Source organism: Canis aureus, chromosome 28, assembly GCF_053574225.1.
Source record: "Canis aureus isolate CA01 chromosome 28, VMU_Caureus_v.1.0, whole genome shotgun sequence".
Taxonomy (NCBI): Eukaryota; Metazoa; Chordata; class Mammalia; order Carnivora; family Canidae; genus Canis; species Canis aureus.
In genome coordinates, this window is record NC_135638.1 from 6,960,826 (window position 1) to 6,986,996 (window position 26,171).

Sequence of the window (26,171 nt, forward strand, 5' to 3'; positions counted from 1 at the left end):
ATCATAATTGCATATTCTAAGGCTGGCGTGTCATTTCAAAATGTCCCAAATTTATGTGTTCTCTCATCAGCCAGTCATTGGCCATGGCCACCTTCTTGGATGAGGTGTAACCTTGAGCAAGTTACTTCCTTATGACCAAGGGAAAATTCATGAAGGAAGTAGCTGTTGAGCTGCCAGGTAGGTAGGAATTGTGCGCATTGCCATGAACAGAAAGTCTGAGTGGAGCACTGTTTTTTCACCCTAATGATTTCCATGTTCATGCCTTCCCTATCTTTGATCTCTTCAAGAGATAGGAATTTGAGTGGGTGAGACATTCAGCAAAGAAGCAAGGCTCAAGGGTGATTTAAATAATGTTTTGTAGATTTCATGGAAATAAGACAAATGAGTTCAAAGGTTTGTTTTTAAAACCTCATCAGAATACTCATCAGTATAGCCACATCAAGCAACTGCTTCGACGTGATTACCCTAAACTGCCACTTTGAAATGTCCCATATCCATATAAGATATTTCACAAAGAATACAGACTCCGATGGCAGCACAGTGGTGTGGAGAACAAGGACATGTTATTGAATATAGATGTTAAATTTGATTAATTTTTCCTGATTCTCTGTTGAACTTCCTGAACTTTATGATAAAATTTCCACCCTTTGATTATCAGATGCAATTTTTCTGATGGACTTTCTCCAAGAGTTTAACACTATTTCTATTTCTTTTTGAAATGAACAGAGTATTTATAGAATAAATGGATGAGCTTTCATAGGTGACAAGACCACATGTCTAGATTTATTTTAATTGAAAATTTCCAAATATTGATCAGATACTAGCTTCCTGATTATAAATTTTTTTATTGGAATTAATGTCTACTGAAATGAAACACCTGCAGACACTTATATTTGATGAACTGGTATAGATTCCTAAGGAGTTAGGAATTTTAAGTTAATTTGTTCAAATTAGTGATTCTGTGATTCTAAGGCTAGAACGTGGACTAAAGGAAAAAGCATTCATTTTGAAATCAGACAGGCTTACATTAGATTTTGAACATACCACTTATTAACACTTTGTGACATTGGGCAAGCCACTTAACTTACATATGCCACAAGTTCCTTATTTGTAAAATATGGATGATTATAAACCATTTTATGGTTTTTAATAATATACAATACCTGGCATAGAAAAAAGACTCAATAAATACTAAGTGTCTTCCTTTTATGAACAATTTAGTTAAAAGTCAGTTGAGATTGCACCATCAACATTTGGAAATTAAAAATTGCGTTTGCTATTTAATATGTCACATGTTGATAACCTTTTTGTTGACCCAGGAAAGAGTGACTTGTCAAAGAAAGGTTCCATGCAAATTTTTCACTTAATTTAATTAAAACAATAAAATACATCCACTGTAGATCTTTGGCAAGGTGGTAGTTACATAGGTAGTACTAAAGTCAATGAATGTAGATATTGTCAAAGCAAGAAATGTGCTATGAAAAGTTAAATAGACAAGGAAGACTGTATTCAAGGCTGCTTCAGTAGGGCACAGAGACCAGAACACAGTGTGAATTCAATTCCACTGAAAGAAAAAAAAAAAAGCAAGATGATTTTTAAGCTCTATGGTGAGAGGAAGAATACAGGCTAGCTGTGTTGTTCATTGGCTTTACACCAAAGAAAAGTAAGTTTTCTAGTATTTTTTTTTTTTTTTTTAATCACTAGAGGTAGTTTTACAACCAGGAGCAAAACATGCACCAAAGGTAGGGTTCTACTCTCCCACAGAGACTGCAAAATGGGGATGCTCTTCCCCTTGATGTCTACACTTCAAAGGGTCCCAAGTCCTGAGAATAACATTCCTAGGTTATAAAACTGGCAAGAGGCTTAAAAAAAAAAAAAGTTTACATCTTAAAGAGGCAAAGAAAAATCTACAGCTGCAAGTTTTCTAAAATAAGTGCTTTAAGAAATGAGAAGTGAGGCCAAAAGTCAGGAAAAAGCCAGTCTAAAGTTTAGTCAAGCTTAAAGAAATGTAAAAAGTGGCCTTGATCAATATATAGAAAGCGGTCTTTGAGAAATGTCCACACAAGTCCTGAAAGTGCAATTCCATATCAGCAAATTTAAAGAAATGGTTTTAAAAATCTCATAGCTTGCACATGTTACTCGCTGCACTTTTGTAATTCTCAGACCTGTTCCTTTAATAGTGCATATTAAGAGGAAGTGGGAATCACACTGTATTATTTTATCCGTATCTTTATTTCCTAAGTATGGCTGTAATACTCATATTCTATTAGGAATGGCTCTGGTAATTATTTTAAATGGCAAAAGAAAGTTGATCAGTGATTGCATGTTAAAATATAAATGAAAGCTAAATTGTTTTTTCAAAATAAATTGAAAGACATTTCAACTTTTGATCTTCTTTCTCTAAGTAGGGATAAGAGATACAAAAAATAAATAGAAAAAAGTGAAACAACCATGGAAAAAATATGTATTAGTTTTCCAGGAAATGCTGTGTGTTAAGACAGATTATCTTCATGGTATCTGAATTACTTAATTTGGGGGGTGCACTGGATCCCTTGATAACAAAAACAGCTAACTGAGGCACCGAGCAAAAACATACAAAATCATATAGTATATTTTCTAAGTTGACAATAACTTCTAAGGATTATCATAAATAATGTGGACTTTTACCTTAAAAGAAGATAAACATATTTATATATATTACAGAGCATGGGAACATATATAGAAAATGAAATTGATATACATAACAGAGGCATGCAAGGAGGAAAATGGAGAATAATTCATTTAAAACGCATTCAGATTATCCAAACACTGCTGTGTTAATTCTTTAATATCAGTAATGTGGTAAATTGTGAATTCTTATAATAAAACCAAACTAGAAATCTTAGATCTTTTAGGATTTTTAAGGATTTGGGAATAAATGAATTCCATGGTGCTAAATATGTCGTTACAGTAAGTTATTTTCCTTTTGCAATCTTAGAAGCAAAGGTAACTTTCAAAACAGCTTTATTGTAAAATCACAGACCTTATCCTCTTAAGGCTGAAATGATGAAGGAATTGAGATTCTTGGCAAAATAATTTTAGATCAATGAGTGATATAGTTAATAATGAAATGAGAACGATGAGATTTTATAGCCAGAAAGGAATCATGACAGTGAGAGGAGCGGCCATGTCTATTTTTTATGCTGAGTGGTAAAATGAAACATTGAGAACTTACTATAGGGCTTTTGAACATTTTCCTGAGATCTATTTCTCTTTCCTTTCTTTTGCTCTTGACCTTTCACTCATGTTATTAAACCCACATTGAATGCGTCCAAACTTACTCTTCTCCCTAAAGAACATGTTATGTTGTCCCCATCACTTGACTGTCCTTTTGACTATCACAGCCATTTCCTTATATGGAAAAGAAATCAAGAGAAGAAAAGAACAAAGGAAATCTGCCATTATCAAACTAGAAAAATAGAGATAATTATAGAAAATCCCAATAAAGTGATACTTTATTGCTATTAGAAGCTCTGACAAATTTCCTGTTGCTTTATAAAAACACTTTCATTTAAGTGTTTGAAATGCACATGTCATTCACTATGCAAATAAACCCATATAGTAATAAAAAAATATATAGTAATAAGATCAAGAAACAAAATAAAATGCCAGGACCCAAAAGCCTCCTTCTAGAACTACCTCTATGATTTCTAATGGTATACATTAATTTTGTTTGTTTTTGAACCACGCTTATTTACATCTGGTTTCTTTCAATCACTCAACATGATGCTTTTTGAGTTCATCTATATTAATAAGAATTACTGTAAACCATTCATCCCCATTTTTAGTAGATTGTCCAATGGTGTGAACATGAAAATGTATTTATCCTTTCAACCGTTGATGTGGTTTTAGGTGTTTCCAGTATGAACTATGACAAATATTATCACCATGAACATTCTAGCCCATGTCTTTTGGTTACATATGTACACATATATGTTACGTTGGGTCACATGGCATGTACACGTTCTGCAGTAGTAAAAAGGGGTTTTCCAAAGCAGTTTTACTGATTTGTATTTGCATTGGAATCTGACAATTTCAGTTACTCCACATACTTGTACAACATATTTTTTAGTTTTTTAGTCTTTTAAAAACCTTAGCCATTATGAGAAAGGTGCAGTAAGATGTCATTCTGATTTTCATATTCATTTCCCTGATGACTGCCTTTACACATGTCTATTAGCCATTTGTGTATCTTCTTTTATGAAATATCTTTCAAGCTCTTTGTCTATTTTTTCTCCTGGGTTGTTACTCTAAGGTGTATAGGACAATGATTTGACTTAAATCATTATGAAATGATTACTACAGTAGGTTTAGTTAACATCTATCATCTCATATTGATACACACACATGCACACACACACATTGTGTGTATGAATTGAGGTAGGGAGAGGGAGAGAATCTCATATTTAACTGATACCTGGCTTACTTGTTGCTTAAGAATGATCCTGGAGTCCTGGGATCAAGTCGCACATTGGGCTCCTTGCATAGAGCCTGATTCTCCCTCTGCCTGTGTCTCTGCCTGTGTCTCTGCCTCTCTTTCTGTGTCTCTCAGGAATAAATAAATAAAATCTTTAAAAAAAAATCCTGATTTCAATTCATTTAGATGAATACCCAGAATTAGGGTTGTTGAATAATATTGTAGTTCTATTTTAAGATGTTTGAGGAGCCTTTGTATTGTTTTCCAAAATGGCAACACCAATTTATATTTTCATCAAGAGTGTATCAGGGTTTCCTTTTCTTCATCCTCGCCAGCATTTGTTATCTTTTATTTTTTAATAATAGGTATCCTAACAAGTGTAAGGTGATATCTCATGAAGTTTTGATTCACATTTTACTGATAGTGATACTGAGAACCACGTAACTGTTGGCCATTTGTATGTCTTCCTTAGAGGAATATCTATTCAGCTCCTTTGCTCCTTTCAAAATTGGGTTATTAGATATTTTGCTATTGAGTTGCCTGTGTTCCTTACATATTTTGGATATTAATCTATCGTTTTTTTTAAATATTTTTTTTTTATTTTTTAAGATTTTATTTGAGAGTGTACTCACGAAAGAGAGTACAAGCAGTGGGGCGAGGGAGAGGGAGCAGCAGACTCCTTGCTAAAAGCAAGGAGTCCAATGCAGGGCTGGGTCCCAGGACCCCAGGATCATGACTGAGCTGAGGGTAGACACTTAACTGACTGAGTCACCCAGGTGCCCCTAATTAGCTTTATATTATAATTTTCGTTTCAACTGTCAAACAGATTAGGACATTCAAGAAGAGAAGGAAAGTGTTATACTTAGTCATATTTGTTATTACTGTATTTTTCCTCCTTCTCGATGTTTCAAGTCTCCTATTATCATTTCCTTTCTGTTTAGAACTTTAATTCTTCTCTTAGGGTAGATTAGCTGGCAACAAATTCTAGTTTCTTTCATTTGAGAAAGAATGTGGTTTTCAAATACTTTTTCCCCCATTCTCTCAGTTGCTTTTCCATTTTGTTGATGGTTTCCTTTGCTGGGCAGAAGCTGTTTAATTTGATGCATCCCTGTTTGTCTAGTTGGTTTCTGTTGCCTTTGCTTTTGATATCATACTCAAAAAAAAAAAATCTTGCCAAGATCAGATCCAAGAGATATACAATTTCAGGTCGTAGCATTTAAGTTTTTAATCTATTTAGAGTTGATTTAGGTGTATGGTGTAAGATAGTGATCCGATTTTATTCTTTCACTTGTATCCAGTTTTCACAACACCATTTATTGATGAGACAATTCTTTTCTGTTTTGTATTTTTGGTGCACTTGTCAAAGATGGTCTGATTGGATATGTGTAGGTTTCTTTCTGGACTTTTTATTCCATTGGTCCATATGTTTATTTTTATGCCCATACCATACTGTTTTGATTACCATATGTTTGTAATATAATTTAAAGTCAGGGAATCTTATGTCTCTGGCTTAGTTCTTGCTTAAGAATATTGGTTTGGTTATCCAGGATCTTTTCAGGTTTATATGAATTTTAGGTTAGCTTTTCTTTTTTTTCTTTTTCTGCAAAATGCCTTTGAAATTTTGATAGGGATTACACTGATTTAGATTTAGATTTGCTTTAGATTGCTTTGGATAGTATGGCCATTTCAGCAACATTTATTCTTCTAATTCATAAACCTGAGAGATCTTTCCATTTATCTGTGTCTTTTTTAACCTCTTTCATCAATGTTTTATACTTTTCAGTGTATAGATTTTTTTTACCTTCTTAAATGTATTCTTTTTTTTTCTTTCCACTTAAATGTATTCTTAAGTATTTTATTCTTTTTGGTGTTAATGTAAATGAAATATTCATGTCTATTTCTTTTTAAAATAGTTTGTTAGTGTATAGAAGCACAAGGGCTCTTTACATGTTGATTTTATATCCAGCTACTTTACTGACTTCAGTGGCTAATTCTAACAGTTTTCTGGTGGTGTCTTTGGTTTTTTCTGTCTCCTTCCTTCCTGCCTGCCTTCTTTCCTTCCTTCCTTCCTTCCTTCCTTCCTTCCTTCCTTCCTTCCTTCCTTCTTTCCTTTCTTTTTTTTTTATGTTTTCTTATATAAGACCATGCTATCCACAAACAGAGGCAATTTTATTTATTTATTTCCAGTCTGTATGCCTTTTATTTATTTTCTTGCCTAATTATTTGGCTAGGACTTCCATTACTATGTTGAATAAAAGTAATGAGAGTGGACATCCAGAAAAGCTCTGCTTTTCCCCTTTCTGCATAATGTTAATTGTGGGCTTGTCATATGTGGCTTTTATTGTGTTGAAGTTTATTCTATTTATTTATTTATGTATTTATGTATTTATTTTTGAGAGAGAGAAATTGTGAGTATGAGCTGAGGCAGGGAGAGGGAGAGAATCTCATACTGGCTTTGCACTGAGTGTGGAGCCCAATGGAGGCTCAGTCTCATGACTCTGAGATTACTACCTGAGCCCAAACTAAGAGTAGGTTGCTTAACTGACTGAGTCACCCAGGTGCCCTGACATATATTCCTTCTATACCCAATTTCTTGAAAATGTTTATCATGAAAGAGTTTTGAATTTTGTCAAATACTTTCTTGGTATCTATTGAGATGGTCATATGATTTTCTCCTTCATTATGCTAATGTGTATCACATTTATTGATTTCAGTATGTTGAACCATTTTTGCACCCTAGCAATGAATCCCGCTTGATCATGGTATATCATTTTAAAAAAAAATGTTTCTTTATTCATGAGAGACACAGAAAGAGAGAGTCAGAGACATAGGTAAAGGAAGAAGCAGACTCCATGCAGGGAGCCCGATGTGGGACTCGATTCCCGAACTCTAGGGTCACACCCTGAGCCAAAGGCAGACACTCAACTGCTGAGCCACCCAGGCATTTCTGGTATATCATTTTTCTAATGTGCTGTTGAATAAGTATTTATGGAGGATATTTACATTTATATTGATCAGGCATATTGGTTTCTAGATTTCTTGTAGTATTCTACAAGATTCTGTCTGGCCTTATAAAAGAAGTTTGGAAGTATTCCCTCCTTTTCAATTTTTTGAAAGAGATTGAAAAGAGTTTTAATTAATTCTTTTTACATATTTGATAGAATTAACCAGTGAAGTCATCTGGACCTGGGTTTTAAATTTTTTTTTAATTATTTTATTTTATTTCTTTTGTTTTGGGAAAGTTTTTTGATTACTGCCTATCTTCTTATTAGAAATTGGTCTTTTCCAGTTTTCTATTTTTTTCATGATTCAGTCTTGGTAGGCTGTATGTTTCTAGGAGTCAATCCATTTCATTTAGTTTCTTTTCTAATCTATTGGCATATAATTGTTTATAGTAGTCTTATGATCCTATGTCTTTCTGTGGTATTAATTGTAAATTCTCCTCTTTCATTTTTTGTTTTCTCTATTTTTTTAAGGTAGCTAAAAGTTTGTTAATTTTCTTTATCTGTTCAAAAAATCAACTTTATTTCATTTACCTCTATTAATGATTTTATTTTAGTCTCTGATTTATTTGGCTTCAATTTTTATGATTTCCTTTTTCTAATTTTGTTTTTAGTTTTCTCATTGCTTTCTAGTTTCTAGATGTGTAAAGTTAGGTTGTTTGAGATCTTTTTTTTTTTAATGTAATCTTTTATTGCTATAAACTTAGGACTTTCAAAACTGCTTTTTCTGTATCTCTTAAATTTTGGTATGTTGTATTCCATCTTTTTTTGTTTCAATATATTTTTTTTATTCTCCTCGTGATTTTTTCCTTCACCCATTGGTTGTTTCAGTGTATTGTTGTTTAACTTCCACATACTTGTGAATTTTCCAATTTTCCTGTTGTTATTAATTGCTAGTTCATGCCATTGTAGACTGAAAAGATACTTGATATAGTTCAGTTTCTTAAATTTTTAAAGAGTTGTCTTATTATGATCTATCTTGGAGAATGTTCCATGTGCACTTGAGAAATATGTGTATTTTGCTGCTTTTGGATAGAAAGGTTTGTATGTCTGTTAGGTTCATTTGTAGTGTTGTTCAACTCCACTGTTTCCTTATTGATTTTCTGTCTGGATGATCTATCCATTGTTTAGAGTGGAATAGTAAAGTCTCCTACTGTACCTTTGTACTCCTAGGGTTTTTAATTTTAATTTATCCTTATATCCTATTCTTTTAATTAGAGTATTTTTTCCAAATACTTTTAATTTAGTTATCTATGTATTGGAACTATATTGTTACTTCACTAGTAATCTGCATTTAGCCCATCTTTTATGTTTTCTTTCTTTCTTTATTTTTTTTGCTTTATTAATAAATCTAAAATTTATTTTAGATTCATCAGATTTTAAAAAAATACTCCATTTTTAAAAATTTCATTAATATACTATACATTCTATCACTATTATTATGTGGTAACTCTAGAAGTTATAACATTATCCTTGAGTTCTTATAATCTAATACAGAATGTAATTTTATAATTTTTCTGATAGTGCTAGAACTTTAGAAATTTTAAGCCATTTTTATCCTCTCCAGTCCCATGTGGCTACTTAAAACATTGTTGGCATCTCTTTCCCCCATTAGAGATTTCTGCCTAAGAAAGCCTGAAGTGTGGACAAGTACAAAAACCTTACACAGAAGATTGCCAAATACCCACAGAGAAAAGACACAGCTGGTAATCATCAGCTTATCTTGAAAAAGTTCCATTCTTTCTGGCATTTTAGTTCATCAAACAATCCTCCTTAGTTACAGAAATCCCTGAAACCTTTAAAACCAGAGTTTTGTAATTTATCCAGCTATTGCTAGTTGTGGCAGTGAGAGAGTTGACCTGCTGGGATCTACTGCATCATTCTTCTTCTCTTTCCTCTTTCTTTCTTTCTTTCTTTCTTTCTTTCTTTCTTTCTTTCTTTCCTTTCTTTCTTTTTCTTTCTTTTCTTCCTTTCATTCTAAATTTCTTTTTTATGTTTTAACACCATAAAACAAGTCAGTATTCTATATCAATTTCTCTAATTTTGGTTTCCTATGATTTATATTCTATGTCAATGAGAATTTAGATGAAAATGAATAAAGGTTATAAAGTGGGATTAAATTACCAACACCTTTAATGTGGATATTATATAGAACAGTAGGTGCTTTAAAAGTCCCATTCTATATAACTACTTTTAAAGCAAGTCACTTTTGCTATTACTGAATAAATCTAGTCCAGGGGGTATGAGCATACAATGCATTTTATTCTGCACATCAGAAAATTGCATTGAGAAAAGAATTCAAGAGAGCTAAATCATAGAAGTGCTTCTTGACTCCAAAATTGTTGAACAGACTCCAGTAATCAGTGATGTGAACTATAGATTCTCAAATGAAGAGGACTGGAAAACTGATTTATTTTCTTTGCCATTCAATTTTAGAGATTTAAATGAGGAAGAATCATGGTCACATTTTCCTTTTTAGAGGCAACATTTTGGATTACTGTGGATAATTGTATTCTAGATAGGTGAGACATCCCTGAATGTGGCTATGGGGGGGGGGGGAATGTGGGATTATTAAACAATAAAGCTTTGGACACTATAAACAGCACAACATGCATAATAAAATGTGGATTTTGACATTCTTTCCTCTCTTGACACAACAGGGAATGTAATATTCTAGCCTATGAGACAGAGATTCATATTGCTTGTTTTCCTTGTTGCAAAAGTAAAAGCTAATTTAAAAGTAAAAGCAGAAAAAAATGGTGCTAGAGAAACAAAATAAAAGGAATGAAGACATTACACTTTCTCATTATAATTCCCTCTTCATATCTTTATTCTATTTTGATATCTAAAAGTCTGCAAGAAAAACACTTTGGCATGGAATTAAATCTGGGGTCCTAAACCTTCCCTAAAGAGTATGCATTTTTAATTTCTCTAAGATCTTGTTGATTCAAAGAAATCTGTGTGTGTCTGTATGAAGGTGAAAATATGTGTTAAAATTTTGTAGAGGCTGAGTTCTCCCTTGTGGAAAATTTGAGAAACTGTACTAGGCAAGACATCTTTACTTGTAAGCAGATCTAGAAATTCTTTGAGGTGCTGCATTCTGGCACAGATAGAAGTACTTTATCATGTTCTTCTGAAACAGGCTCCTGAGATGTTCCAACTGAGAAGTACTGACAGCTCCAGCAGGAGGGCTTCCTTATATCCTACATACTTGCCAAAACTACAACTGCCAACACATTACTTTCCTCACAGTTAATTTTTGGACAATGATTTTTGACTCGGGGATATCAAATACATGGAACAGGAGCATTAATTCTACTCACAGATCAAAACATTCATCTCTGACTACTGTGATACTCTAATATAGTGAAAATGATGATACTGTGGCTTACTTTTACCCAGTGGTTATCACGTATCAGGTGGCATAAGGTGCTTCTTGAATTCCATTTCCTTTTATCTTTATAACCAATACTATATGATAGAATGGTAAGTTTAGGTTCAATCACAAGAGGTAGGAAACACAAGGTAACAATGAGTTAAACAATAGAAAAAAAAATTCCTCACTTAAATGTTCCACAATAGAAGGTTGTGATCATCATTAGTGTTATTCAGTGATGTTTCTGGTTCTTCTCCTTCCAGGTACTGGATAGGATTGTACTTCTCCAAACTCTTGATGTTAGACATGACCATATAACTTGTCTTAGCCAATTAATTATGAGTGGAAGCAATGTGTCATTTCTGGGAAAAAGCCTTTAAAATCTAATGAGCACTTCATTCATTTGTCTTTCTTTTGTTTTGAAGATGATATTCTAATGCCATGAAGTTTCCATCAGCTTTGGTCTCTGATTCAGGTCAAGATGAAGTAGAGCCTTTTATTCATCCAAGATGGAAAAGTATCATGAGTAAGAAATTATCCTTTCTATTTTAAGCCACTAGGCTTGTCCTTGATGACATAGACATCAGGGGCTGGAATGGTGCTCTATAGTGTCAGGGACCCAGGCTTCATGTGATTCCTTGCTTTAATAGATGTGACTTCTGTTCTCAAGAATACCTGTGATCCAACATGGGTACTCCAGGTCAGGTCATAATGTCTGAATTGCAGCCAATTAAAGTAGGAAAGGAATTAAGATGGATATTTTATTTGTTCTTTAAGAATGTTTCTTGAAGATTATACTCATCTCTTCCACTTACATCTCATTGACTATAACTTACTGATATAGCTAGCCCTATGGGGAGAAGAGTCTGAGAATTTTTTTGCCACATGACCATGCAATCAGCTAAAAATTAGGTATTACTTTATTTTTTTTTAAATTATTTATTCATGAGAAACACAGAGAGAGAGAGAGAGAGAGAGGCAGAGACACAGGCAGAGGGAGAAGCAGGCTCCATCCAGGGAGCCCGATGTGGGACTCGATCCTGGGTCTCCAGGATCACGCCCAGGGCTGAAGGTGGCGCTAAACTGCTGAGCTACCCGGGCTGCCCTAGGTATTACTTTAAACAAAGAGTTGGCAATGAGAGAAAAGAAGAGTTGACAATCATAGAAATGTATTTCCTATAATCATTTCCATTTTGAAACTGAGAAAACAGGGACCAAGAGAGGTTAATTAATTAAGATCATATAGCTAATTACTAGCCACTCCTGATTAAGAACATAGGTAATGTGACTCCAAAGCCTGTGTGTTGATAGGATATTATGCTACTTCATCTGTTAATCTGCAGAAAATACATTCTTTATCTTAATGGTAAAGAAAAGTTCCATGGGATTTAAATTGATTTGACTTTTCTAGTTTCTTCCCTTGCCTTCAAATTTGGAGAGAAGATGTAACTATAGCTGCTAGTCCTGATATTAACCAGGCCAGTTTTTGAAATTCACAGGATAAAAGCAGAAGTAGCTATGTCAGGTCAATATATCTTCCTCCTGGGTTACTCCGATTTTGAAATACCAGTTCTAGTAATGGATGGTTTTAATGACTAAGGATGAATATAAGCATTAAAACAGAATTTTGAGTCTTAGAGATCATATTTTAAATAACCATTTAAAATGTAAACTCTATTACAGAAATAGATACATTTTTAAATAAAAATTCAAATTGACTAACAAGACCATTTAATACTTTTCTACCTATTTTAATAGAATGTGACTGATGCTCATAATTCTTTATAACTCTCTTCCAATATTTCTTATACTAATTCAATTTCTTCCCTACTTATAAGCTATATTTATCAGTGTTTTCCAGGTGTAGCAAAGAACTTTTTCTCACTGTTCAGCAAATTAATCAGGAAAAGTTTAGTGAAAGATTATATTAATCATATTAAGATACACTAAATGATTGTTTAATTGCCATTTAAATTATTCCGGCAATAATCCATTCCCTGGACCAAGAATTTTGTTGTTGGGTTTAGACCTTGAGTACATTTTATACATTTAAATATGAAATTATGAAAATCAGTGACACTATATAAATACAGCTCATTTCTTCCTGGAGATGTTGGCTCTATTATATTGCTGTACATAAAAATACATGTAGTAGGCTACAGAGAGAAGACAGTAAATATATGCAGAGAGAAAAAAATACTATTTTTTCTTAGCTTCTGAAAAGTGTCTGATGCTGTCTCAGTAATTATTTTTGCTAATGTGACAATATTTTGATTCTAAGAGTAATATAGAGGTTGGTAGAAATTTTGCACCAATGCAAATGTCTTGTCCTTGGTGACCCTTGGCAGAACACGAAGCTATTCATTAAATAGTCAGTGTCTGTACAGCGCAAGTTGATTTATGACATTAGAAGGTTCATGAACGCCACGGCTCAGCCAATTACAAAGTGGTTTTCTTTAATCTTCATTTACAGGAATTTCTCTACAGCTTGGGCTAATATTGATGGCATTGGGCCTGATGCAGCAACCATCACAGGGCCTTCAGTGATGGGAGTACGGAGTTGGCAGTCTAGAATTCCAGAGCAGATGTCAATGGGAAAGGCACTTAGGAAATGGCAATGCACTAAAAAGCTGTCACACTGAGATTTCCTCTGTGAGTGCAGTTCGGTGTTCACTCCGATGCTGAAAAATGTAAAGTATATGAAGAAACAAAGGCAGCATGCAACTTCTTTTAACGTTTGTTGCATGGTTCTGTCTGATAGATGCTCCCAGGAGTCATCTCACTGAGATACAGTGCTTCAACCAACATCCCTATCTTCCAATCTTCGGGTGTAAGCTAATTTACATCTTAATCTGCGTGAAGCATCAAATGTAATTTGATAAGAAATCTAGGACTTTATAATAAGTATGTAGATTCAAACATGATGTGAACCAATTCTTTAGTTGATAAACTGGAATAATAATTTACACCTGTATGGTATTTAATTGTACCAAAACTAGAGTATCCAAGGCTCTGTTTGACCTTTCTTTTTCTTAAGATATATGATATTTTATTTATTTATTTTCATTGGTTTTAATCATCACAAAACTCTATATCAGAAGTAGGTTTACAGGACATAACATTCTTTCTGTTCTCCAATATTGAAACTATATCTCAGAGATTAGGTGGCAAAACTAAAATTCAAACTCAGAACTTAAAATTTGTGAATTTATGAGTTCATGTCCCCCAAAATGTATAATAATGCCCAAGAACATGCAAATGAAATTGTGAAAAAAGAAAACTGTTTGCATATTTTTACATTCCCTCTTTCCTACTCTGCAACCCTCTCCTTTCTTATACTGCTTTCACTTACTCTTTTCCTTCTTCTGATTCAAACTTTTATGTCCTACAACACTCAGATTCTGAGAAGCTAAATAAGAGTTTAAAAAATCTGAAAATTATCGTTTGTTTTTAACTTTGATTGGATTATATCACAACTTCCATAATCATTTGCATTTTAAGAGAGCATCCTGGACTGCAGACGACATGTTGTATTAAACTAGTATATGAATGATGAAAGAGAAAGTTGCATACCTTGTAATGAATAAATTCTCCAACAATTTGTTTCAGAATAGTGTTTACCAATATACTTCCATTAGTATCTCTTTTTTTAAGTAAATAATCTTTCCTTTCTACCCAATCTCTCACCAGTAGAGTTACCATAGTCACTGTATCCACTTGGTCACCTTATTTTCTCTACTCAGTCTACTCCACTCTGGTTTTCGTCCCATCACACCACTGAGAGAGCTCTCGTCAAGGTCATGTCACTAAATCTGGTGGCCATTGATCTACCCTTTTATTAGTATTTAGCTCAGTTAACCAGTTCCTACTTGAAAGAATTTCTTCTTGTCTTAGTTTTTGTAATCTAGACCCTTTTTCCAGGCTCTTTGCTGATTTCTCTTCCTCTGTTTATCCTTTTTATGCTGTGGTCTCTTCCCTTTTCCCTATATCCAGTTTATTGGCCTAACTCTCATTAGCTTGACTAGTTGATTCATATTTCTTTCAATATCCTTTTATGTATTTACGACTCCAAAATCTGTATTTCCCTTCATGATCTTTCCTTGTACACCAGGTTTGTGTCCAGCTCCCTGCTGAGCTTTGCCACATGATTACCTTATTAGCATCTGATGATAAGCATAGGCAAATGAGATTCTTGATGCCTATTTCCCCCATATGAATCTGCTAACTCCCTCTTTTTCTTATCCAAATAAATGCCCCCTTAATCTATCCATTAACCCAGGGGGAAAAATATAATATTTAACTTTGGTTCCTCTATTTAGCCTATTCCCCATATAAAGCAATCAATATATTCCATTGACTCTACCTCCAAAACGTATGCCAAATCTTTCTGCTTCTTTCACAGTAATTTTCATGTTCATCTAGGCAATGAGCATATTTTACGTAACTAAAACAGTAGTTCTCTTTAGTCCTCTTGCTTCCACCCTTAACCTTGTATCTTGCAATCTTTACACAATAGCCTGAATGACTCTTTAAGTCAGTAATTAGGTCATGTCACTCTCCTTAAATCTACGCTTATCATTATACTCAGAATTAAATTCTAACTCCTTATCAGGCTATAAAGCCATATATCACTTGCCCCCTACTATTGCTCTCACTTTCATATAATATAATTCTCCCCTTTTCCAAGACTAGGTAGTCACAGTGATCTTCTTTCTGTTCCATAAACATTAAAGATTAAGTTCTTTCTGAGATCTTTTCATTCTTAATCTGGGCTTCCCCAGATCTTTGGATGGGCTGACTCACTCTCAACATTTAGAACTCATCTCAAATAGCTCAGTGAGGCCTCCTCTGACCACCAATCTATAATGGCCACCAGTCACTTTCCATCACATCACCCTATTTTATTTTTCAGCATAACATTAATTCCATTCTGATATTTTTTGTGTTTTGTATCTAATTAAGTCACTAATCAATGTGTTTATCTTTTTAAATTGTATATCTCTAGCAGGGTGTATGCAGAATGAATTCTAGACTGCCAACTCCGTACTCCCATCACTGAAGGCCCTGTGATGGTTGCTGCATCAGGCCCAATGCCCTAGTAAGCAGGATATATACTTCTCTGTTCTTTGGGGCTTTACTAATATCTGATACAAAAGCAGTGATGCTCAAAAAGTATTTGTTGAAGAAGCAGTGATGCTCAAAAAATATTTGTTGAATAAGTAGAGTTAAAATTGTTTCTGATGTTTCTAATCCAGTTGGGGGTGGTGATTCATCTTAGGCTTTTCCTTCTTCCTCTCATTTTTCTTCTGAAGGGTAATAGAATCACTCTTTCTATCTCACTCAAAGAAAACTCTTTGAGTTCTTTTTCTCTCCGCCCACCCTTCAAGCTCTCTATAACCTGCAGCCCATTTGGGGGCTGCAGGGGGAAGCCTCCCAAGAATGAGGCCAACAAAAAGAAGGAAGTTGAGAAGTGGTTCCTGTTCACTTTGTTTGAACCACAGGCATAAATCTCATCTGAAATCAATCATGTCTCTAAACTTTTTAGTCATATGGACCTGTGTTGTTTCCTTTCTTGTTTAATTCAATTGGCATTTGCTGTTCTGTTGAAAGAAATGAGAATATTGCATCTTATAAATCATATCCATCTGAGAATAGATTGCCGTTTGAATTGGTGGCAATCTACTTGGAGCCCATTTTGTTAGACACATTAAATTGTATTGATCTAAATTATATTAAAATATATTTATGCTTATTTATGCTTGAGGTATAACACTTGAAAGAATTATATAAAGCATCTAATCTGCACACAAATAAAGTAATGCCCACAAACAACGAAACAATAAATAAAACATCCTTTTGGACTCCATTTCTCCTCTTTTCTTAAAGACATCCCTTTACCAATCACCAACTTTGTCTTATAATTTTCCCTTTCTTTACTTATTGACAGATAGTTGGATAGCTAACTGAATCATAGATTTTTAGGCAAGAAAGGACTATTGGGAGATAAAAATGTGATGCAAGGCAAAACGTCTGTCCAGATATCTGACTCAAAAACTCAGTAGGAAATAGACTTTGAAACTCATTTTTCATTTCAATTTTTACCTATTGAGCAGTAGATTTTATTAATTCCCTCCATCTTCTGCTACAAAATCCTATATTTTGTTTGTGGCGATTACTATTTTCCCAGACTAGTGACATTTGACACTCTTAATCACAACCTCTTTCTTGAAATATTATCTTCACTTAGTTTTGTAGAACACTAAGAAATTCTTCAATTCCCCCCCCCCTTTATCACTAACTATTTATTCTTAGTCATCAATCCTGCTTCCTCATCTCCCTTACCTCTAAGTGTAGGTAGGAATCATCCAACACTCAATCCTTGGGTCTATTTTCTTTGACATATTCACGTAATCCCTAGTATCTCACCCAATCTTACTGCTTTAAGTATTATCTATACACTAAGGATTACTATCTTTGTTTAGATTCTCCCAGAAGCAGACCACAAGATGAAAAATCAAGTGTAAGCAGCTGTTTGGAAGAAGATCTCAGGAAACTTTATAGGGGTGTGGGAAAGTGAGACAAGGAAGTGTAGGCACCAATGAATGGTACCTTTTGGGTGAGTTATCGCTGTGGGAACCAGAGTTTAATTTCCACTGGGGATTCTGGGATCCAGCGCATAGCAGAAACTTCAGATTTATCTGTTTCCTGGGGCAGATTTATCCATTCCTTGCATTTTCCTGGCAATTTAAACCTGTCACACGTATAGGCAATCCAATGTCCAGAGAAAGCCCCTAAGCTGAGTAGCAAGTACTCATAGTTGAAGGTTGAACAAATACAAGTACAAATGGTGGGTCCTGAGAGGATATGGACAGGATACGTCTGCCACAACTGCTCTATAATCAGGCTAGTTTTCTCTTATGAATTCAACTACCTGCCCAGGCTCTAGATATCTAATAGGTATCTCACACCAGCACAGCCAAAAATACCCTACTGGTTCCCATTTTTCAAAACCAGTTCCCCTAGAACTCCCCTTTTTCTGTAAGTTGCAATTTTACTCAAGTTGCCTGACCAGAGAATTGGAATCATCCTCAGCGTTACTTCTTTATACTCCACATCCAGACTGTCAGCTCATGAAGGCTGTTACTCAACACTTTTGCTGGTACCATCATCTCTCACATAAATTACCGCAGTTGCCTCCTAAATGGTCTCCTCTTTCTCTCCTTGCTCTTGTACTTATTACAATCTTTTATCTATGGAGCAATCAAGGTGATATTTTAAATTTAAATCATACTATGCCAAAGGCTTCTAATCTCATCCAAATTAAAAGCCAAGGTCCACACTGGCTTTCTAGCATTTCCTTAAATATGTTAAGCTTGTCCTCAGGATTTTGCATTATTATTTATTCTTCTTGCATTACTTTACACCAGATGGCTGTATGACTGGTTTGGTCACTCACCCACTTTAGGTCTCCTCTCTGAGTCGATTTCATTTCATCAGATAGTCTTCCTTACATAAAGCCACACCCCATGCTCCATGTTTCTCCCCTTAAGTTTTACCATCATTTGACTTTACATATTATATAATGCAAAGTCTTAGGAGAGACTTTGTTTTATTCACTACTGTCTCCTAAGACCTAGAAAAGTTTTCGGTTCTGTTGAATTCTGAAGGAGAAAAAAAAATGGTTGGAGCAAAAGAAAATTATTTTCTAATATTATAAATAAATTTCTTGTCTTTTGTAGCTTTCCAAGATAATTTATTCTTGCCTCAAATTAGAATACATGATATATAATTTCTATCTATCATCTATCTGTCATCATCATCTATCTATAAATATATATAAAAAATAAAAAGTAATTAATATGTAAAATTATGTCTTCTATGAATATCTCTATAGTTTAGAATCCTCATAGAGGAAAATCAAACAATGCAATCCTTTTTAAATTATTTGCATATAATAAACACACAATGCTACATTAATTTTAGGTATACAGCATGGTGATTCAGCTTCTCTACATTATATTATGCTCACCACAATTGTAGCTACCATATGTCACCATTAAACACTTTTACAATCTCATTGACTGTTTTTCTTTTGCTGTGCCTTTTATTCCCATGTCTTCTTCATTCCATAACTAGAAGCCTGTATCTCTCATTCCCCTTTACCCAATTTGCCCATCGTCCAATGCCTTCCTCTAGGCAACCATCAGTTCTCTGTATTTATAAGTCTAATTCTTTTGTGTCTTTGTTTATTCATTTTTTTGTTTTTTAGATGTCACATATGAGTGAAATCATGTAGTATGTGTCTTTGTGTGACTTATTTTACTTAGCACAATACTCTCTAGATCCACCTATGTTATCACAAGTAGCAAGATATCATTATTATGGCAGCGTAATATTCCATTGTGTGTATACTACATCATCCTTATCCATTTAATTTTATACATATATACCACATCTTTTTTTTAAAGATTTTATTCATTTATTCATGAGACACACACACACACACACACACACACACACACACAGAGGCAGAGACACAGACAGAGGGAGAAGCAGGCTCCCCTCAGGGAGCCGGATGTGAGACTGATCCCGGTACTCCGGGATCACAATGAGCCGAAGGCAGACACTCAATCACTGAGCCACCCAGGAGTCCCTATACCACATCTTTATCCATTCATCTATTGATGGACACTTAGGTTACATCTGTATCTTGGCTATTGTAAATAATGCTGCAGTAAGCATAGAGGTGTATATCTTTTTGAAGTAGTGTTCTCATTTTCTTTGGGTAAATAGTAATGGACTTAATGGATCATGTATAGTATTTCTATTTTTAATTTGTTTAAAGACTCACCACACTGTTTTCCATAGTAGTAGCTGCACTAATATATGTCTCCACCAACAATGTAAAAGGGTCCCTTTTTCTCCACATCCTTGCCAACACTTGTTATTTCTTGCCTTTGTGATTTTTTTTAGCCATTCTGACAGGTGTAAACTGATATCTCATTGTGGTTTGGATTTGCAATTCCCTGAGGATTAGTGATGTTGAACATCTTTTTTGTGTGTCTGTTGGCCATCTGTGTGTCTTCTCTAGGAATATGTCTATTTAGGTCCTCTGCCTGTTTTTTAATTGAATTGTTGCCATTTTTTTTTTGTGCTGAGTTTTATTAGTTCTTTATGTGTTTTGAATATTAACCTCTTACTGGATACATCATTTGAAAATACCTTCTCCCATTCAGTAGGTTTTCTTTTTCTTTTGTTGATAGTCCCTTTCATTGTGTAGAGACTTTTTATTTTAGTGTAGTCCCAATAGTTTATCTTTGCTTTGTTTTCCTTCCCTTTAGAGACATATCTAGAAAAATGTTGCTATGCCTGATTTCAAAAAAATTACTGCCTATGTTTTCTTCTAGGATTCTTATGGTTTCAGGTCTCACATTAAGGTCTTTGATGCAGTTTGAGTTTATTTTTGTGTATAGTGTTAAAAAGTGGTTTAGTTCTTTTGCATGTAGCTGTCCGGCTTTTCCAGTATCATTTATTAAAGAAACTATCTTTTTCCCATTGTATATCCTTTGTCCTTTGTGGTAGGTTAATTGACCATATAAATGTGAGCTTATTTCTGGCCTCTCTATTCTGTTCTGTTGATCAATGTGCTTCTTTTGTGCTAGCACCATACTGTTTCAGTTAGTACAGATTTGTAATATATCCCGAAACCTGGAATTGTGATCCTTCTCTAGCATTGTTCTTTCTCAAGATTGCTTTATCTATTTGGGGTTCTTTGTGGTTCCATAAAAATTTTGAATTATTTAGTTCTGTGAACAATGCTGTTGGTATTTTGATGGAGATTGCATTGAATCTGTAGATTTCTTTGGGTAGTTTGGAGATTTTAACAATATTAATTTTCCCAATCGATGAGCATGGAATATATTTCTACTTGTTTGTGTCATCATTAATAATTTTTCATCAGTGTTTTATAGTTTTCAGAGTATAGGCCTTTCACTTATTTGGTTAAGTTTATTCCTAAGTATTTTATTGTTTTTGGTGCAATTATAAATGGAATTGTTTTCTTAATTTCTTTTTTTGCTCTTTTGTTATTAGCATATAGAAATGATACTGATTTCTGGGTATTCATTTTATATGCTGCAAATTTACAGAATTCATATATTATTTCTCATATTTTTTGGTGATCTTTGGTTTCCTATATATAGTATCATGTCATCTGCAAGTAGTGACCATTTAACTTCTCTATTACCAATACAAATGCCTCTTATTTCTTTTTCTTATTTGATTGCTATAGCTAGGGCTTCTAGTACTATGTTGAATAAAAGTGGTGAGAGTGGACTTCATTTGTCTTGTTACTGATCTGAGAGGAAAAACCATCCATTTTTTACCCTTGACTACCATGTTAGTTAGTTGTAGGTTTTTCATAGATGACCTTTATCATATTGAGGTATGTTCCCTCTAAAACCACATTGTTAAGAGTTTTTATCACGAATCGATTTTTAATGATGTCAAATGCTTTTTCTGCATCTATTGAGATGGTCATATGATTTTTAATTCTTCATTTTGTTGATGGTATATGATATTGATTGATTTATGAATATTGAACCATATGTGTATCTTCAGAATAAATTTCACTTGGTCATAGGAATAATTATTTTGATGTATTCAGTTTGCTAATATTTTATTGAAAAATTTTGCATCTATGTTCATCAGGATATTGGCCTGTAGTTTTCTTTTTTGTGTGTGATGTCTTTGTCTGGTTTTGGTATTAGGGCAATTTCAAATGTATTGGGGAGCTTTCCTTCCTTTCCCACTATCCCTCTTCTATTTTTTGGAGTAGTTTGAGGAGAATAGATATTAATTCTTTAAGGTTTGGTAAAATTCACCTGTGAATCTGTCTGGTCCTAGACTTTATTTTTTGGTAGTTTTTGGTTACTGATTCTATTTTGTTACTAGTAATTGGTCTCTTCAGATTCTCTGTTTCTTTCTGATTCAGTTTTAGAATACTGTATATTTCTAGGAATTTTGTCCATTTCTTCTGAGTTGTCCAATTTTTTGACATCTTTTCATAGTATTTCTCTTATAATTGTTTGTATTTTTATGGTGTTAGTTGTTACTTCTCCTCTTTTGTTTCTAATTTTCTTTACTGAGATTCTCTTTTTTTTTCTAGATGAATCTAGCTAAAAATTTATCAATTTTGTTTATCTTTTCGAAGAACCAGTTTTTGGTTGCATTTTTTTTTTCTGTTCTTTTGTTGTGGTGGTGGTGGTGGCAATCTCTATGTCATTTCTTTCCCCTCAGGTATTTATTATTTCTTTCTTTCTACTCACCTTGGGATTTGTTTATACTTCTTTTTCTAGTTCCTTTAGATGCAAGGTTAGATTGTTTATTTGAGCTTTCTCTTGTTTTTTTTTTGTTTTTTTTTTAAAGCCTGTATCACTATATATTTCCCTCTTAGAATTGCTTTTGGCGTGGTGCAAATATTTTAGACCACTTTTGTTTTCATCCTATTTGTTTCTATGTATTAGTGCAACATGTTTTAAAATTAGTTTGGCTTTTTCTTTTTATGTTATAATTTATAAGTAAGGAAAGACTCTTTCGAAAGAAAAGAATAGTAAAACATTTAATTTTGCTTAAAATATTACTATGTGCTAGAAACGTAGAATATATTTTACTAAGGATTATTCAATCTTTAGTTTCTGTTTGAAAACAATAGTAAACTTACTGGAAGAAGAGCGTATGTTGTGCAGTTACTTTTCATGAAAATATAGTAGGTGATATATAGTAATTTCACATGATGCCGGAATAAAAGAATATGAAACCAGAGAGGACACTTAATGAAAATTCAGTTATCATGGTACACCCAGACAATGAAATATTATTTAACACTAAATAAAAAATGAGCTATCAAGCCATTGGAGAGACATGGAGGAAATATAAATGCATAGGCCTAAGAGCAAATCATGAAAGGCTACATACTGTATGATTCCAATTATATGACTTTCTCAAAAGGCAAAAGTCAACACTATGAAGATAATAATACAAAAAAAAATCAGGAGGGCAGCCCCGGTGGCGCAGCAGTTTAGCACCGCCTGCAGCCCAGGGCCTGATCCTGGGGTCCTGGGATCGAGTGCCGCATGGGGCTCCTTGCATGGAGCCTGCTTCTCCCTCTGCCTGTGTCTCTGCCCCGCCCCCTCTCTGAATGCATGAATAAATAAATCTTAAAAAAAAAAATCAGCAGATGACAGAAGTGGGAGGACAGAGAGGTAGAGCACAAGGAATTTTTAGGTCAATTAAAATGCTCTGTATAACTTAAAATGATGGATAGATGTAATGATGCATTTATTTAGACCCACAATGTACACCACCAAGGGTGAGCCCTAAGGTAAACTAGAGGGTGATTATGATGTGCCAATGTAAGTTTAAACTTGGTAAAAAATGTATCACTCTGGTGAGAATTATTGATAATAGATGCTGTTATGCATATTTAGGGGTAGGAGATGCGTGGAAATCCTCTGTACCTCCCTCTCAATTTTTTTGTAAATCAAAAAATAAAAAAAACTCTAAAATAAAAAAAACTTAAAATATTAAGTGATCAGAATTATTATTGTTCCTAATTTCATTATATTCTCTCTTTATATTTTATTATTATTATTACTATTATTATTATTTTTAAGATTTTATTTATTTATTCACGAGAAACAGAGAGGAGAGAAAGGTAGAGACACAGGGAGAGGGAGAAGCAGGCTCCATGCTGGGAACCTGACATGGGACTCTGTGTCTCCAGGATCACGCCCTGAGCTGAAGCTGGCGCTAAACTGCTGAGCCACCTGGGCTGCCCATTTCTCTTTACATTTTAGATTAATGATTCTTGACAAAAGAGTGAACTCTAGAAAAATTTCTCAGATATTTGACAGAGATCAGATTTATATTTTTTGTCAAAAAAATTTTTATGACAATTAATTACTGATTTTGTTGACATGAAGACCAGTGTAAGAATGACTTGTTTTGCCATTTATTGAGGGGGAAAAATTGATGATTACAGTACTTTGTGTTAAGTGCTACAGAGGATATTGAGGGCCAAGGAGGGAAATATATATTCTATTATTATGCTGGGAAAAGTTTACCAGAAGAGTTGACAATGGGATGAGTATTGGAAGACAAATAGCACTTTGCAATATGAAGCAGGGGTTAGGGTTAGAATTTCAAGAAGAGACAAAAGCTTGTGTGAAGAAGCCAATGCCTTAACCTGCAATGCCCATTCAGGAGATTGCATTTGTTTTAGTTAAGTTGTAGTCAAGAGTAAATAGCAGGAGCAGCTAAAAATACACTGCTATGATCACAAAGGGCTTCTATATGTAGCTAGGTGTTTGAGTTTTATTCTAACATTTATGTATTTATGAAAGAGAGTGATAAATGAACATTTTAGAAATATCCTTAGTATGAACTGTTTGGAGAATAGATTGGAGAAGTGGGCATACTGGAAGAAAGTAGATGACAATCTTATGATTCAAGGAGATACTAATGAAGCTTGGTGCTAAGTCATGGCTAGTAAAATGTTGAAGTAGATAACATATTTTATTTTTTTTATTTTTTATTTTTTGATAACATATTTTAGAATGATAGAATGTTCAGGGTTTATAATAATCATATTAGGGAATCAGCAATAATGATGCATCTAGAATAAACTTTATCTTTCTAACTTGGATAATTTTTTGAATAATATTGCTATCTATTTGAGTGAAGAGGAATCTTCGGGGAGTGGGAAAGTAGAATGGGGTCATAAGATAATATGTTGAAATGTGGAACTATTTAATTGAATGTTATAAGAGACATTTAAGTTAAAATGTTCAGTAAGCAATGAGTTGTATATTTTGGGAGCTCACTGGAAATGAGGCTGATGAACAAATTTTTTTTAAGGATTTTATTTATTCATGAGAGACAGAGAGAAAGAGAGAGGAAGAGACATAGGCAGGAAAGAGAAGCAGGGAGATGCAGGGAGCCGGATGCGGAATTTGATCCCAGGACTCCAGGGTCATGCCCTGGGCCAAAGGCAGATGCTTAACCGCTGAGTCACCCAGGCATCCCCCCACCCCCCACACTTTTTTTAAAGGTTTTATTTATATATTCATGAGAGACACAGAGAGTGATGGATAGATGTTGACTTATGTATCCCCAGAAAGTTACTGTCTGCTGTAGTCTTGGGCTTGGAAAAGTTTACTGTGGTGAGTCAGAGCATGTGGTACTAACATTTAATTATGATTACAGGAAGATTAGTTTATAAAGGAGATGGATAATTAGCTGAAGCCAGGCAAATGGAATACTGCTGGGAGAGAAGGGAAAATATTAAAAGTGTATGTGTATAAATATGTTTAAGGTTTGTTTTTTTTTTGACCTATGATCTGCTTTGCTTGATGCTTTTTAGAATGTCAATAAGATTTTAAAGATTTAATAACATTGATGGTAATGGACCACATAAAAGTATTGTCTTGGAATTGATTTTTTTTTGAAACATTTGGGATGCTTGATAATCTGATGGTAGATATGAAGTTTCTATATATGGGAACTGTACATACTGACTGAATTTGTCAAAGTTCTTGGCTCACTGATTTGGAGATTAAATTATTTTCCATTCTTACCCCTGAAAAGAGTTCATATCGTTACAGGACAGGCAGTAGTAGTTACAGTCTTGCTCAAGGGCTATGTTAACTCTTCTGTTTTCTGACATATTTTCCAGATTTCCCAGGATATTATTTTGGGATCAGATGAAAAGAAGTGACAGGTGTATAGGAGTATCTGAGCCCCAGCAAAGTGAGATAAATTCTATTAAAACTGTTCATGGACCTGACACATCAATGAAACTTTTGGAGGTAGAGTGATCTGAAGCATGCTGAAACTTTTTTTCCAGTATAAAGTATAAATGATTGCATCTCACACCTTCGACTGCTAAGAAGGAAGGGTAATGACTAGTAGGTCCTTTTGGGTTTGAGGGATAATATAATATCGTACTTGGGAATATTGCCCTAATGCATTTACTGAGTAACAAGAAAGGGTATCATCTTTAAGTGAGACTAAAAGAAGAAAAGACTCTGAAGTATGTCCAGACTGTGGTGCCAATATCCCTGGCATTTGCACCATATTCCTTGGCAGATCTTCTAACGTTATTAGAAGTAATTCTGGTGGGAAAAGAGGTCATGTGAATTTTATATCACACTCCACTTGGAGTATGATAGCATAGACCCTAAACTTCCAGAGCAGGGCCATGCCACATACAGAAAAGTGAACTCAACACCATTCAAAGGAAAAGTTCCTGACATTCTCCTAGGCCTTGGTAGATATG

The 26,171-nt window shown here is 34.1% G+C and overlaps 1 long non-coding RNA gene across 16 annotated transcripts in view; it reads left to right on the forward strand.

Moving 5' to 3' along the window:
* The window catches only part of LOC144300365 (uncharacterized), a 97,320-nt gene that overhangs the window by 60,823 nt on the left and 10,326 nt on the right, over nt 1-26,171 (forward strand). For 9 of the 16 annotated variants that reach the window (XR_013366949.1, XR_013366947.1, XR_013366951.1 and 6 more), the window contains 5 exons: nt 9,074-9,164; nt 9,895-9,980; nt 11,260-11,360; nt 13,308-13,486; nt 25,569-25,701. This is a non-coding gene — a long non-coding RNA (uncharacterized LOC144300365). Of the gene's footprint in view, nt 1-9,073; nt 9,165-9,894; nt 9,981-11,259; nt 11,361-13,307; nt 13,487-13,595; nt 13,760-25,568; nt 25,702-26,171 lie in introns of those variants that run through there. The other 7 variants (XR_013366946.1, XR_013366944.1, XR_013366943.1 and 4 more) reach the window with 6 other exon arrangements.